Source organism: Oreochromis niloticus, linkage group LG3, assembly GCF_001858045.2.
Source record: "Oreochromis niloticus isolate F11D_XX linkage group LG3, O_niloticus_UMD_NMBU, whole genome shotgun sequence".
NCBI lineage: Eukaryota > Metazoa > Chordata > Actinopteri > Cichliformes > Cichlidae > Oreochromis > Oreochromis niloticus.
This window is the reverse complement of record NC_031967.2, coordinates 43,245,037-43,262,633: the sequence shown is the minus strand read 5'-3', so window position 1 is coordinate 43,262,633 and position 17,597 is coordinate 43,245,037. Positions and strand designations below refer to the sequence as shown.

General features: G+C 39.7%; 1 long non-coding RNA gene across 1 annotated transcript; it reads right to left on the bottom strand.

Moving 5' to 3' along the window:
- Nucleotides 1-6,352: 6,352 nt before the first annotated feature.
- LOC112843314 (uncharacterized) lies at nt 6,353-13,409 on the bottom strand. The gene is made up of 3 exons (XR_003215594.1): nt 13,031-13,409; nt 10,211-10,919; nt 6,353-8,186 (listed from the first exon to the last, which is right to left on the bottom strand). It is a non-coding gene; the product is annotated as an uncharacterized LOC112843314 (long non-coding RNA).
- Between the last annotated feature and the right edge of the window lie 4,188 nt (nt 13,410-17,597).

The window sequence follows — 17,597 nt, the reverse complement described above, 5'->3', positions numbered from 1 at the left end:
TTAGGATGAAGCTGAACCTGGACTGTGGGTTACAACCTATGACCCGGCATCAGTTTTGGGTTAGTCACTGGTCCTTGAGTTGCAGGTTGGGATTATAATCTCTGTAATAATAATAATCAGGTGAAAACACTGAAAAAAGGAGAGCATTAGATCAGATGCATGCTTACATGCTGTTTTTCTTCACTCTTTTTGTGTCTACTTCTCTTTTTCCCCACCTGCTGCAGTCTACCCCCCCCCCCTTCTCAACATCTCAACCCACTGTTCTCGCTCTCGTATTGTCTATATGATCTGCATGTATCTCCACCCTCTCATGTTTCCCTCGCTCTCAGGAACTGAGTCATCGACCACAGGCACAGGATGCTAGCTTAGTTTTGGCCTCTCACCTCAGAAACACATCGGCAGGACCTCTTTAGTGTTAATTTTCACTGGTTTAAAACCACGACACACCATATAGCATTAAAAAAAAATGCTTGCACAAACTACAGAAAGGGAAACGATTGCCTAAAGTGTTTGAAATCCAGCTTTTGGTGCATTGGATGCTTTAAATTTGCAGCTTTTGTCCCATTTTTTTAACCACAGTCTCAATGTCTTGACCCAGATTATTGAATGTCTCAAGCTTTTTGTGGCTTAAAATAGTTTTCAGCTTGCGTATCTTGTCACATTTTGCACAGTGATTCTCATGTGATGTCTAATGTTAACCACACGAGGGAGAAGTTACACAAAACTACAGCACAGACATCACTGATGTTGCAAAGATGACACTGATAAAGGATGGCAACAATTTGAGAGGCAGAGCAAGATCAAGATCAGTAATTTCAGATCAAATTTGAGCCGCTGTGTTAAACATGGTTTAAACATGTCGGCTCGGGTCTTGGACTCCACCTCTCTGGGAACATCTCAGCCCCACTCACAGTGCTTTCAGTACATTCACCCAATTACGCCCATTTAGTGACTTCTAAAACAAAACACCTTGTCTTAACACACACGCACTGCAAGGATACGTTAACATGCATGCAATGTAATTTGATAAACAACCCACTATACCTCCTCCTGAGCCACAACTGCCCCCAGGAAACAGATGCAGTCATGACTCGGTATTTGTGGAGGAAACTGAAAGATTAAAAACGATACATCATGTCAGCTCGCTTTCATTTTCAGCAACATTTGAAATCTTAAAAATAATACTACAAACATATTAGCTTTCAGCCACTGAATCAAAATCAAGCCAGATGGGACCCCTGAGGTAAATCAAGCAAAAGAGGAAGAAGAACGGCCACACAATGGTTTGTGGCTAAAGACGTCTACCCCAACTAATATTACTGACAACCATCAACGAAAACAGTACCGCTGGTAAGTCCCAGCTCAGCTCATAACTGATAAACAAGACAGCAAAGACCAAGTGAGGAATAATGCTGGAGCTGATGGAGGTGAGCCAACCAGCATGAACATGATTTCCTGCAACCAATCAGCACAAGGCATGAGTCAGAGAGGAGAGAGCAGGTTAAAAAGAACGATAGTCAGCTCAGTAGCTGGATGGTAAATATTTCAGGAGACAGAGGTGTACATAACAATGAGTAGTTATAAAAATAAATAAATCATATTATGAGACATATACAGCTGATGAGATGTAGAAAGAATATAAAGCAACCATTTTTTTGTTGGTTTGTATGAAGAAAACCGGACAAAGTAACTAACTGAATCTCACCATGACTACATTTTAACTCTTTCTTCACTAGTTGTGAAAATGACACACATGGCCTATTTGTGGCTAGCTGACCACAGTCAGAACCTGTTGCTTCTACAGCAGCTCCCGTACACTTTGAAACCAGCAGGTTTCAGTTTGCATACTCTGAGGACCAACTCAGCTTTCGACCTTTGCCAGTCCGAGCAGATGGCACGCAAATGTCAACGAGCACTTTGTAAAATATCACACGCATGAATCATTATTCTGGTAGAAACTGGGGGATTCAAACCCTGGACCTTTACATACCTGTGGTGACTGTATGAACTAGAAAGGCACAGTTCTGAGAGCTAACTTGAAAGTCTTGTATTAATTTTTATTCTTTGTGAGTTATTACTGAGACTAACGGTCAACAACCAGATTCAGTATCTTCTGTTCCTCTTCTGTTCATCCAATGGAAATTCCATCCATCCATTCACTGCCGCTCATCCTTTTCAGGGTCGCGGGGGGCGCTGGAGCCTATCCCAGCTGTGATAGGGCGAGAGGCGGGGTACACCCTGGACAGGTCGCCAGTCTGTCGCAGGGCCAACACACAGGGACAGACAACCATTCACACTCACATTCACTCGCACATTCACACCTAGAGGCAATTTGGATTTTCCAATTAACCTATCCCCACAAGCTATGGAAACTATGTAGAAATATGGATTTATTATACTAAACCTGAACCGCTTACACTCACCTGCCAATTTATTAAGCACACCTTGCTATACTGTAACTGGTTTAACCCCCTTTTTTCCTTCAGAACCTCTTTAATTTTTCATGGCACTAATAAAAACAGAGTCCTGGAAACCGTGCTGAGAGATGTTGGTTCATATTGACATGATGGCATCACACAGTTACACATGTCCATGATGAAAATCTCATGGTCCACCACATCCCAAAGGTCCTCTATTGGATTGAGATCTGATGACTGCTGAGTCATTTAAGTAGAGTGAACTTTGTGACACTGTGTGACATGGTGCATTATCCAGCTAAAAGCAGCCATCAGAAGATTTGTATACAGGGAGTGCAGAATTATTAGGCAAGTTGTATTTTTGAGGAATAATTGTATTATTGAACAACAACCATGTTCTCAATGAACCCAAAAAACTCATTAATATCAAAGCTGAATGTTTGTGGAAGTAGTTTTTAGTTTGTTTTTAGTTTTAGCTATTTTAGGGGGATATCTGTGTGTGCAGGTGACTATTACTGTGCATAATTATTAGGCAACTTAACAAAAAACAAATATATACCCATTTCAATTATTTATTTTTACCAGTGAAACCAATATAACATCTCCACATTCACAAATATACATTTCTGACATTCAAAAACAAAACAAAAACAAATCAGCGACCAATATAGCCACCTTTCTTTGCAAGGACACTCAAAAGCCTGCCATCCATGGATTCTGTCAGTGTTTTGATCTGTTCACCATCAACATTGCGTGCAGCAGCAACCACAGCCTCCCAGACACTGTTCAGAGAGGTGTACTGTTTTCCCTCCTTGTAAATCTCACATTTGATGATGGACCACAGGTTCTCAATGGGGTTCAGATCAGGTGAACAAGGAGGCCATGTCATTAGTTTTTCTTCTTTTATACCCTTTCTTGCCAGCCACGCTGTGGAGTACTTGGACGCGTGTGATGGAGCATTGTCCTGCATGAAAATCATGTTTTTCTTGAAGGATGCAGACTTCTTCCTGTACCACTGCTTGAAGAAGGTGTCTTCCAGAAACTGGCAGTAGGACTGGGAGTTGAGCTTGACTCCATCCTCAACCCGAAAAGGCCCCACAAGCTCATCTTTGATGATACCAGCCCAAACCAGTACTCCACCTCCACCTTGCTGGCGTCTGAGTGGGACTGGAGCTCTCTGCCCTTTACCAATCCAGCCACGGGCCCATCCATCTGGCCCATCAAGACTCACTCTCATTTCATCAGTCCATAAAACCTTAGAAAAATCAGTCTTGAGATATTTCTTGGCCCAGTCTTGACGTTTCAGCTTGTGTGTCTTGTTCAGTGGTGGTCGTCTTTCAGCCTTTCTTACCTTGGCCATGTCTCTGAGTATTGCACACCTTGTGCTTTTGGGCACTCCAGTGATGTTGCAGCTCTGAAATATGACCAAACTGGTGGCAAGTGGCATCTTGGCAGCTGCACGCTTGACTTTTCTCAGTTCATGGGCAGTTATTTTGCGCCTTGGTTTTTCCACACGCTTCTTGCGACCCTGTTGACTATTTTGAATGAAACGCTTGATTGTTCGATGATCACGCTTCAGAAGCTTTGCAATTTTAAGACTGCTGCATCCCTCTGCAAGATATCTCACTATTTTTGACTTTTCTGAGCCTGTCAAGTCCTTCTTTTGACCCATTTTGCCAAAGGAAAGGAAGTTGCCTAATAATTATGCACACCTGATATAGGGTGTTGATGTCATTAGACCACACCCCTTCTCATTACAGAGATGCACATCACCTAATATGCTTAATTGGTAGTAGGCTTTCGAGCCTATACAGCTTGGAGTAAGACAACATGCATGAAGAGGATGATGTGGACAAAATACTCATTTGCCTAATAATTCTGCACTCCCTGTACTGTGGTCATAACCCAGGTAGGCTGTGGCATTGAAACAATGCTGCATTGGTACCACAGACTAAAAATGTGCCACCAGCAGCAGTCTGAATTGTTGACAAGTTTTGTGATAGTGCATAGCTTTCATTCATTTTAGGCCAAAGTCTGACCCTATCATCTAAATGTTGCTGTATAAATTGAGTCTCATCAGACCAGGCAACATTTTTCTATCTTGTAGAAACTCTTGCTTTAATTTCCTGTTATTAGCTGGTAGGAGTGGCATCCGGTTTGGTTACAAGCCCCTGCTATAACCCACCTAGTTCAAGGTTCAACGTGTTGTGCATTCAGAGATGCTCTCCTGCATATCTTGGTTGTAACGAGTGGTTATTTGAGTTACTGCTGCCTTCTAATCAGCGTGACAGTCTGGACATTCTCCTCTGAAAGGAACCACTGCTCACTGGATATTTTCTCTTTTTTAGCTCATTCTCTGTAACCCTAGAGAAGGATGTGTGAAAAAAATCCCAGCAGATTAGCAATACCATTTGAAATACTCAGACAGTCCATCTTAAATCAGCCCTCTTGTCCATTGTGATGCTCAGTTTGAACTTCAGCAGGTTTTCTTCACCATGTCTACATGCCTAAATCCACTGAGCTGCTGCCATGTGTTTGGCTTATTTGCAAGCACCAAACATACAACATCCAGCACGCACAGTTCTCATAGTTCTGTTAGTGAGTCTCGCAATCACTAAACACCATGCCTTAAGGGAAACACAACTATAGTTCAAGAAACTTAATGTACTTGACAAAATAAGAGAGAGGACCCACGGTTGAAAAAAAAAAAAGAGGAAGAACACCATATGACAGCCACCATCTGACCCAGGATTCTCCCCAAAACTAAAATTAATGAACTGAACTAATACTTAAGCAGGACTGCTGGGAACTCCCAACTCAATGTGTAGCACAGATGTTACCTCTTTTACACAGTATGTGGCAAAACCCACCCATGTAATTTAAGTAAAATTAGAAACACAAAGAAAACCAGATTTGTAAAAAGGTACTAAAAGAAACATTAGTTAGAGCAATTCAAAGTGTTCAGCTGAACAGGGAAATATTGTAAATGATCTTCTTCCTCCTAGGTCTGCTCTTACCCTTACCCTACTCCTACCCTATTCTTCCTCTTCCTCTTCCTCTTCCTGCTATGTTGTTTTTTTATTTAACACCTGCGAAAGTCAATTGAGGTCTCTTTAATATTTTGACACGTGACTGAGTTGTTCTTCCAAGTTTGAACAGGTGCAACATGACTGAGACCTAATGAAACCACGGTGTTGTATTTTAAAGACGAGTGCTAAATGATGACCTTTATGCTGATTTGCTGCTAAAGCGGTGTTTGTGCTTAGAGTTAGAAGCTTGGAGTCATGTTGCTGACACACAGTAGCTTTGTGTTTTCAGCACATAATTCCAATTTTCATGTGTATTTATTCAGAAAAATCAGCAGTGAGGATGATGGAAAGCAGTGACGTCGTAAATAACAACAGCAATACATATGAAGCTTTCTTTCTTTATAAATAAAACACAGTATGAGACATATACTGTGGCTGTAGCTCAGGTGGCAGAGCAGGTCAGCCACTAATCAGAAGGTCGGTGGTTCGATCCCAGGCTGCTCCAGGCTGCATGCCAAATATCCTTGGGCAAGATACTAACCCCATGTTTGCCTACTGGTGGTGGTCAGAGGGCCCGGTGGCGCCAGTGTCCGGCAGCCTCTGTCAGTGCGCCCCAGGGCAGCTGTGGCTACAATGTAGCTTGCCATCACCAGTGTGTAAATGGGTGAATGAGTGTGTAAAGCGCTTTGGGGTCCTTAGGGGACTGAGTAAAGCGCTATACAAATGCAGGCCATTTACCATATAACTGTTTTGTGATGAAAAATTGTGTATAAAACATTTACTATGTTGAATTTTTCTTCTGTTGAATAAGTGAAGTAGGACAAAGTGTCACGGCCAGCGGGAGCTGACTGTGAGTTGTGAGCAGAATAGTGGACCCAAACGCAGAAGACGGGAGGAGACGGTACAGAACTTTAAACAAAACGCGAGACTTTAATAGGGCTTATGACAAGAGTGCAAAACAAAACAAAACAACATGAACAGTGGAAAGGGCTAAACTAAAACCTAAACTGGAAACACTTGAAATGACTATGACGACTATGAACATGATTTTGTGCAGCTATGAAAGAAACTGTGAAATACAAACACGAACTAGACACATGAACATGCCCTGAACAAAATCATGAAAATCTTGGAAACCTGAAGTGACACAGAGGGCAGGAAAACTGACGACCTGACACAGAACAAAGGAAGAAGGAGGACTTAAATACACACAGGGGAAGTGGAAACACACGGGGAAACAGCTGACTCAAATGAACATAAGGACATCACAGGAGAAGAGTAAAACACGTTAAACAAAGAAACACAAGACTTTCAAAATAAAACAGGAAACATGGAGAGACGTAGATGTGACGACACAGGCTTGACAACATGAAACACGCTGACAAGAAATACATAACAAATAGCACAGAAGGCCTGGGTGAAACAGACTGAACTAAAATTCACAGCCAATTAATAATCCCAAACTCCGCATTATCTTCAAAATATAACAAGAGATCAAAACCAGCTGAAAGTGCTGAGTCACAGAGCCAGCCCTGACACAAAGTGAACAAAGTGAATTTATACTGTTTGTTCTTTGAGCTGTTCCTTTATTTAATATGAGTATTAACAGCGCAGTGGTCAGATTTACATGCACTATATAACCAAAGGTATTTACTTCTCTGCCATCACATGCATGTGAACTTGAGTGACAGGGTTTCATATGATGTTGGCCCAAACATGTTCAACTTAGGTTTAGGAGAGTTTATGAAAATTTTTCACCATTCTTCCAGAAGTGCATCTGTGAGGTCAGACACTGATGTTGGATATAAAGACTTGGCTCACAGTCTCCACTTCAATTCATCCCAGAAGTGTTCGATCGGGTTGAGGTCAGGACTCTGTGCAGGCCAGTCTTGAGGAAATTTGAACTTTAAAGTCATTTTAAACCCTGTATGTATTTAAATTTAGACTTACTACTTACTACAAGTTCACAAGGGCTTTACAGGTCACACATCTTCTTCTCTCATTTGTTTTCATGTACACCCAACAATGGGTAGATGTTGTTGCTTCTACAGCAGCTCACCTGCACTTTGAAACTAGCAGGTTTCAGTTTGTGTACTCTGAGGACCAACTTGAGTTTCAAACCCTTGCCAGTCCAAGATGATTGCACACACACAAATGTCAGTGAGTTCTTTAAAATATACCACATGCATGCATGAGTAATTACAATGATGGCAACTGGGGGATTCAACCCTGAAATTTGCGTACCTAGAAAAGGTGACTGCACCAATAAAGAAGGCACAGTTTTCATGGTTTATATGTCAGGTGTTTGCAGCTTATGTGCCAATCTGAAGTTTTCTTGGTTAGAATTGGTGAAAAATAAAGATTGTTTTATTTCTAATGGCTTATTCATCTGAAAATAAAACGGAACACCTCGCTCTTAGTGGATTTGTGGTTGCAGATGCTGAATATCAGTAGCTCATAAACATGTGTGATATGATCATGTGGCGAGAAACACAGAAGTAATCACTTTAACAACCAAACCACTAATCAGCTTAGTAAGAGCAGGATGATAAAACTTGCAGGTGGGGGGTGAACAGGTTTCCTGTGTATTTACAAGCAGCTCACACTTTTCAAAAGAAAAAACAAACAAACTTTTTTTTTTATACTAGCATACACAAAGCTAAAAGAACATAGCTCAGGCCAAGGGAAGAGAGGTCAGCATTTTCAGCACCAGCTGTTTTCAGTCCATGGTTTCTGGGAGCTGCGAAGAGAGACAGAAGGCAATCATGCAAAACAACATTTCCTCATTAGCAGAAAAAACAGCTAGCATGCCTAATTCTGAGCTAGCTAGAAGCTTTCAGAAGGGGGAAGAAACTCAGAGGTTATGCAAAAGACCTAATGGTACCACAGAGAATCACCTAATAGCTGACAGTAAGCCAGAATTTGTGAAGCAGCTTTCGTTGACACTGGAAATTAAGGAAAATTGGAAGTGCAATTCTACCTTAGGTAAGTAGGTACGTGAGAACCTTATGTGGCTTTGATAGAAATTTGCTTTTAAGTGCATCAGATATCATCACCTTTCTAGGAAGGTTACAAGGTGAATCCTTTCTAGTTATCTCAAAACTCCTGATTTCCCCCAAATTTTTAAAACTGAGGTGAAAAGCACAAATTTGGCATGATCCATGCCAAGAATGCCTTTGGACACTCCCATAGGGCTTAAAATCCGGGACTGTCCACAAATTGTTCATTGAACTGAAAAAGCTTCTTGAATGAGGGGTGAAAACATCTTCAAGGAAACTGTCATGGTCCTGCGTCAGTGACCCAGTGTTTTGTATCTGTTTAAGTTAAATTCCCTGATTATGTATTATTATAATTTATTTCGTTCCCCGGTCATGTCTGATGTCACTCCTGTCTCTGTGCTCTGTGTTTCCTTTGTTCAGTTTCACTCTGTGCTTGTTGTGTTTCCTGTTTTACATTGAAAGTCCGTGTCTCATGTCAGTGTTTCTATTTTTGCTTGCCTTGTCTCGGTAGGTCTAATTTCTCCTAGCTGTGTTTTTCTCCTGTCTCCCATTCCCTGATTACTCCAATGTGTATTAAGGCCTGTGTTTGCCGTGCTCTGTGTTGTGTTGTACCCTCACTGTGCTGTGTTTTTTCTTCTATGTTTCTGGTAACGTTATGGTTCTTTTGTCCTGCCTCCCTTCCCTCAACCCTCAAATGATTCCATCAGATGGCTCCTCCTCCCTGAGCTTGGTCCAGCTGGAGGTTTTTTCTTGTTAAAAGGAGTTTTTCCTTCCCACTTTCACCAAAATGTTTCCGCATGGGGGGTTATGTGATTGTTGGTGTTTCTGTTTGTTATTGTAGAGTCTTTAGCCTATAATATTAAGCACGTTGAGGGAACTGTTGGTTTGATTTGGTGCTATATAAATAACAACTAAAAAGCATTTTTTTTCTACAATACACTCAGACAGGAACAAATTCCCCACTGTTGAAGAAAATGCTGTCATGAAGATTTTTTTATGAGCAGCTACTCATTACAATATCAGTAAAGCAAAGTTTAGAAGCCATTTATTCTTCTTTTATTAACTTTTTAATCTAAATTCAGTTCATCTTGAATCTTTTTGAAAAAACTCAAGAAGAACTTGAGTCTTGTTTGTTTCTGCTAGATGATAAATGGACTGGTATTTGCAGAGGGCTTTTCTTCTCTAATTGAGTACTTAAAGCACGTTTTAGTACAAGCCTAAACACATTCACACAGACACTCAAAAATCAGTAGATGCACTTGGGGAACCAGCTCTTTGGTGTCTAACACAAATATAAATCAATATCCAGATAGGGGGAGCTCGGGAACAAACGATCAACATTCAGATTTGTAGATGACCTGTTTCTACAACCACCAAGTCTGAGTGTATGCCTCTCAGAAAAGGGTCAAGTGCTCACTCCAAGTTAAAAATTAGTTGGTTCTCCAAGGGGGGGGGGGGGTTAAAGAATTTTGGAGTCTTGTTCATGAATGACCAGAAAGTGGAACCAGAGATTGACTGACAGACTGGTGCAACACTTTACCAGTTTGTCATGGTGAAGAGAGAAATAAGCATGGAAAGTGAACTTGATCATTTCCAGGGCAAACTACATTCCATCCCTTACTTATAATTAATAAGTACACCATGGTTAGTTGGCTGTTTTTATTTTTTCAGGCCTTCAAACTGAACCCCAATCCCATTCAAAACATCCACTTCTGACTTAAACAACCAAGAATTGTTAACACAGGCCAGAGCAGGCTAACATTACCTGAGGAGGGTGTCCTGTCTTTTTCTGGAATTTCACCACTGCCAACATCATTATCAACACTTTGATAATCTGAAAGTGAAATAACAACTGAAGTTAAGCTGTTACATTTACTCATTAAACATTCAATAAAAATAGTAATAATAGACTCCATCCCCACCGAGACCATGCCAAGGATAAGCAGAAGAGAATTGATGGATGGATGGATGGATGGATGGATATTTATATTTATATTTATAGCTGAGCTGTTTCATTTAAAATTCAGTGTGGTAATGTACAGAACCAGAATTACAAAAAAAGTTGTCTCTGTCCAAATATTTATGGACCTGATTTGATTTTGCCATCAACATATCATTTTGATTAAAGAGCATCCATAAAGTGATGGATTAACCACTGCAGAAACAGATACAACTATTTTGGTAATTACAAATGCTGTTCATAAACTTATGGTCCAATAAATTTGTTAAGCAGTCTATTTCACTAGTATGTCAGAAGTACAGTATGTTTGGAGTCAGCATCATGTAAAGATATTTACAAATTAGAACTATAGACATAGAGCAGAGGAGACAGATATTACATGACGATCGAGAAAGCAACACTTCAGTGTCATTTATTATTAAGGTTGAATTTATTTCGCCATAAGTAAAAAAATTAGTATAACCTTCATCATCAAAAGGTGGATCATCTCCCTCTGATAAAATAACTCCAGTACCTTCAGGGATATAAAAACAAAAATAGCAGATCAAGTAAAGTTGTAGCCCCAAATATATATATAGCATTTAAACAATTGAATGAACATATAAAAAAAAATAGCTGCTGCCCCAAGCTGAGGAGTTTAAGTATTTCAGAGTCTTGTTCATGAATGACCAGAGAGTGGAACAGGAAACTGACTGGTGGACCAGTGCGACTCTATACCAGTTTGCTGTGGTGAAGAGAGACCTATGTGTGAAAACTGAGGTTGATGATTTTCAGGTCATTCTACATTCTAAAGCTGTAAGTTATGACCGAACGAATGACATCATGGATACAAGTTTCCTCTGAAGAATCCTGGGCTCAGCATAACAACAGAGAGAAGATCTTGGTCATTTGAAAGAGACGCAGAGTAAAGCTGCTACTCCTCCACACTGAAAGGAGCCACAGGAGTTGGTACAGCCAACTGACCGTGTCTCCTGGGCATGTGCTAATATATTACAGTGTATGCTAAAGATATAAAGCTAGTACACATTATAACGTATTTAAAATAACATCCAGCCGAAACAATAAAGCAATAGACAAATGAATGAATCAATGATAATGACCCAATAACATATACATGATACTACATAATAGTAATACATCTGTATGAGGTCACAGGGCTGCATATCAGTGTTTTCTACAAAGGGTTTGTTTTTTTCTATCTTCATGTCAACCTTTTATAAAAGTTAGCAATTGGGTTAAAATACGTCCCATCTCCCAGGACTGGTGGTACATGGTGCTTTGTGTTTCATTAAACACCGGTGTCTGACAGTCCGGCTCTGTTGAGGTTCCTCCACAGCATTTAAATTGTGTTAAGGTCTGAACTTGAGTCTTTTCTTTTTCAGCCATCATGTTGCAGATTTGCTGATCTGATTGGGACCAGATTCCTACTGCATGACCCAGTTTCAGCTAAACTTTATCTTTGGCTGCGAAATGAGGCCAAATCATTACTCCACCACTAGTGTGCAGTGGCCTATAGTGTCTGAGAAGTGTCTCTTGTATGTTTCTCTCAGCACTGCACGGTCTCGCCTTGGAGCTAGTGTTCTAGGATGACTACCCTTGGGATAGAGTAGAAAAGCACTGTATAAGAACCAGTCCATTTACCAGTAACACTTACTTTTCTATTAGTTTGTTGCATGTTTTTGCAACTTTTTTGAGACATGTTGCTGCCTTCAAATTCTAAATAAGCTAGTATATTTTCCTAAGATGCTACATTTTCTCAGTTTAAACATTGGATATATTTTCTATGTTCTCTTGTGAATAAAATGTGGGTTTTTGAAAATAACAAATGATTACTTTCAATTTTTATTTATTGCTTATATACAGCTCCTAGCTTTCAGTGAGGTTGTTTCTCACACTCTACTTCTGTATTTTGGTTTAGGTTTTGTTGTATAAATAGTAACATAGTGTAATGTCACATGTTGTTCATTTGAGGATGTGTCTCAAAAATGTTATGACTTGCGGAGGACCACATGATTTTTATTATGCCCTGATCTTGAGAAAGCCTTTACTTTCTTTTTTATGCGTATGAAACATGTACCTTATTTTATATTGTCTCTTTACAGCTACAATATGTCTAAAATACTGCATATAATTATTTTTGATAACACATACAACCTATCATATATTAATTAAGCATTAATAGTTAGAATTGTAGTTTTTCTTACTAGTAAACCACATGAAAGGTTAAATAAATGTTAATTCACCAATAATTAACAACAGTTATTATAAGTGTTTCTTTTGTCTGAGCTGTTTGAAAACTATTGGCAAATGAGCCAAAAAGAACACCTTTTAAAGCATTTTTAAGGTGGTTCTTTCAGGTAAGCTAGATAGAACTTACGCAGATCTGAAACTACACACTAATACACAAAAAAAGATCTGCTCACGCTCAAATGTTGAACTTTAGAAGTCGCAAAGATTAAATATAACCTACATGTTCCCGACACTTAAAGGTACTTTTAATGATCAACATCTCCCCAGATCTCGCCTTGGAACCCCATCAATACGAATCATGACTGAGACGCACCCTACCATGATGCCATTTAAAAGCAAAACAGTAAACCACACGCACAGTTTTAACTCACTCACCAAGAACCCACAACAGCAGGCAAAGTGTCATCGTTGGCATCATCCGTTAATGCTTTGTTCTTCTTCTCTGACAAATTTGATGTGAAAATTTCAAACCAATCTTCTCCTCGTGACTGACGGCTGTCACCTTGATGTCTGCTTGAACTCTTCATTCAGTAAGTCTTGTATATACAAAAACAGGAACTAGCTAAACCACAGTGAACTACATCAGCTGACTTGTTATTGCTTGCAGACTTACGTAAAGCTTAGATTTTCACATCAGGGCCACCATGAGGTCGATATTTGCAGCTTTTGTTACAGGTCTTTTGTACAGATTTCACATGTTTATCCAGAGGATGCTTTTTACTCTAGTGGTCCTCCTACTTTTCCATGACTTATTTTCAACAGATCTTACTTTGAAGGTTAGCTTTTCTCATGTGTAATGTTTAACTTCCTGTGTCTGTCTTCCTCCGATTCCCTGATTGGTCTCACCTTTTAACACTGCTTCATGCTGAGTAATTAGTTTAATATATACATGCCTATATGTACATGACTTAAGTGTTGCCAGATTATAAATGTACAGGACCTGATAATGTGATAATACAGCAAAACGTAGACTGCTGATTGCTGCACAATGTAAGTGCAAAAATCTCTCTTTTGGGTTAGGCACCAGACTTTATCACTGATTGCAAAAACTAAAATGCAAACATTATTTATACCACAAGAAGAAACGACCAAGATGTAAAACAAAAATCTTTTCTGTGTCAAGTTGTATCATCTTGGTAATAATTTATTTCAAAGCAGATGATGTAACACTGGTGACAAGAAGAATAAGATCTGAGCAAACGTTCACCAGCTGGTGCAAACAGCGTCACACAGTAGGCAGATCAGCTTCAGAGTCAGACTTCAGTCAGGTACACTATATTGCCAAAAGTATTATCTTATGTGCCTTCACAGGCACATGACTAACATCTCATTCTTAATCCGAAAGGGTTTAATATGATGTTGGCCCACCCTTTGCAATGAAAACAGCTTCAACTCTTCTGGGAATGTTTCCCCCCACGTTTAGGATTCTGTTTATGGGAATTTTTCACAATTCTTACAGAAGTACATTTGTTAGGTCAGGCACTGATGAAGGCCTGGCTCGCAGTCTCAACTCTGATTCATCCCAAAGGTGTTCTTTTGTGTTGAGGTCAGGACTCTGTGCAGGTCAATCAGGCTCTTCCACACCAAACTTTACACTTTGCACAGTGCAGTCAGACAAGTACTGTTCTCCTGGCAAGCACCAAACCCAGGCTCCTCAATCACCTTGAAAGATGGAGAAGTGTGATTTGTCGCTCCAGAGAACACCTCTCCACTGTGCTAGTCCAGTGGCAGTGTGCTTTACACCACTGCATCCAGTGATGTAAGGCTTGGATGCAGCTGCTCGTCCATAGAAACCCATTCTAATCTGAAGACCACATGACATTTGAAGGTCTGCAGCAATTGACTCTGCAGAAAGTTGGAGTCCTCAGTTCACTTTATGTGCCTCAGCATCTCCTGACCCCACTGACTTTACGTGGCCTAGCACTTTGTGACTGTGTTTCTGTCATTCCCAATCACTTTCAGTTGACTGTGGAATATTCAGTAGTGAGGAAATTGGACTTGTTGCACAGATGGCATCCTATCACAGTACTACACTGAAATTCACTGAACTCCTGAGAGCAACCCATTCTTTCTCAGGTGTTTGTAGAGGCAGTCTGCATGCTTAGGTGTTTGATTCTATACACCTGTGCCCATGAAGTGACTGAAAGATCTGAATTCAATAATTTGGATGGATGAGGGAATACTTTTGTCAATATACTTATTAGTATAGGTTTTGAGTAACAGTTCTCAGTTGGAGGAGAATCTGATAGATGCATTCACAGGCAGTGTGCACATGGGTGAAACTGTGGCTTCTACATACAGACCTCATCCATTACTGCTTATAAATAGAGAGAAACATGGTTTCTTACTTGTGACTTAAGTGTTTGAAGTCAGATCGGTGACCGTGTTTGCCACCTGAAAACTATGTAAGCAGGAACCCAAATCTCTTTTTCTTCCAACTAACAACGCAGCAAAGACAAAAGCACAGGAGCATCACAACGTGGAAAAAATTTCACCTTAAAGACAAACATGAAGTTTAAAATGTTATATTAACAACAACAAAACACATTCACAGAGGTTTAAAAGAAAAATTAACATCTGATATCTGCATGGGAAATCAAAATCCACTGTCTTTGCATCATTATATATTGCACTAATATTTTAGTCAGCTGAAGTAAGGCTTTTGATACTTTACCTGTGTGTTTGTTTGCATATGAAGACAGCAGCAAAAACACATAAAGAGGAAGACACAACTGATCAGAGCAACCCTGACACTTTAGATACTGTTTCAAGGATTGTCACTCACTTTGTTTGAATTTCAGCATTAAAATTTCCTCCATCTGGTTCAAAATGTTCAAAAAATACACATAAGCAAAACTAAAATGAATTACTGTACACCTAGAATGGCTTTGTCAGGCACATGAGCCAGTCTGGTAAATACAAACAGCAATAAAACAACAGTAAGGACAAATAAGGTGCTTAATCTCACAACACTCAGTGTCTTGTATATTAGTAATGATATTTTGGATGCTAATGAGAATAATAAAGACAGTACTGATGAAACATCTATTCATTTTAACACTATAGCCTTATTTTCCACTATGCTATGTAGTGCAACTGATCGTGCTACAGATAAGTGTCATCAGGAAGTGAAAAATCTGATATAATCTCTCTCATGAGCTATACTTTCCTGCCTGGGATTTCCATCCTGTGTGAGGCCTTTAATCTTGACATAGGTGAGATATCTTTCATTTTTACTCATGATCAGGTTTAGAAAAACATCACTAAAAAAACAAGTAAAAATTCTACCATCCTTTAACCTTCTCTTCCATTTTTCTTGTTGTGGTGACACACTAGGCAGTTCCTTCAGGCAACTGGTTGCATACAGTATACATCTATGGGAAAGGCTTCATTGCTCTGTAACCTTGGGAACACTTCCCTGATGACTTTATTGTCACAATCGCTGGTCATCAGGTCATACTGAATAGAAGATGAAGTGCATTTTATGATTGACCTGTTGACAGGTTGACTCTTTCTCAGTCAGATCCACCCCTCGTTTATCACATACAGTTTGAAAAACACCCAGATGATGACAGTACATACAGTCAGTTCAAGGCTGGGACTTTACAGACCACATTGTCTGCACTTGTCTTTCATGAGATCTATGTCTCTGATTCAAGATGAGGGTTTGTCACTGACAAACCACAGATGGTATAAAAGATAAATGTAAGCACTGTGACTTTGCCCATCAGTTTGAGAAGCCTCAAAGTCAGTGCTTCAGGGTTTTATAATTAATCACAGGAACCAAAGGTGTGGATGCGGCTATGACTATAAAACCAAGGAACATCACATACTCTTTAAAAAATGACTAGTCATTAGTAAATGAGCAAACTAACATCCATAATCATCTTTTCTGACCATAATAATAACAATAATTTGCAAAAGGAACTTACTGCTTTACTCGTTATCACAACAAATTAGTGAATGAGCTTATAAATACAAGACACTTCACCCGTTGCCTACTGGTGGTGGTCAGAGGGCCCGGTGGCGCCAGTGTCCGGCAGCCTCGCCTCTGTCAGTGCGCCCCAGGGTAGCTGTGGCTACAATGTAGCTTGCCATCACCAGTGTGTGAATGTGTGTGTGAATGGGTGGATGACTGGATATGTAAAGCGCTTTGGTGTCCTTAGGGACTGTTAAAGCGCTATATAAATACAGGCCATTTACCATTTACCATAAATTCATTAGGAAGTGTTTAGTGAAATAAGGGCGAAGAGCTGGTTTCCCATAGATTTCTTTAGGAGCAGAAATCCTTTTGCAACCACATGCACCGCCCCCTGGTGGTCAGTAAAAAGAATGTAGATTTAAGAGAGGTCTGCTTTAGCTTCAGACTCCGAAGCTCTGTCCATTTTTATTCTGTCTTTTCATACTGCTATGTCAGATGTTGGATGGATATTTGAGGTTTAGAAATGTCTTTGAACTACCATACACGTAAAAAAAGAAAAGAAGAAAATGTTGGGAATATAAGCAAGGTTAAATTTTACTGCCTCCTTTTATAAGAGAAAAAAAATTGCTGGTGTTAAAAGTAAGAAAAAAATGTCTTGCATGCAATGTCTTTGTGTTTTCCATCTCAACAAAACCAAGCAAAGATTTAAGAAAATATGGTAGAAAACTATTTTCACGGATCCCACAAATATATAAAACTTAGTACTGATTCTTCAAAATCATCTCCTTCAAAATCATTTTATAAATATCAGTCATATTCACATGGAGAAAGCATCAACGTTTTCAAGTGTTGTCAGGAACATACACAACATCTGAATATTTATAGCTACTTAAATTATTCACTTATATTAATCCTCGATGAGGAAAGTAGTTCATGCTACATGTTTTCTCCTTGAGCTTAGTCTTTTGCTGGTGGTCACAGCATATCCTTGATCTTATCAGCAGCAATCTGGGAGGCAGA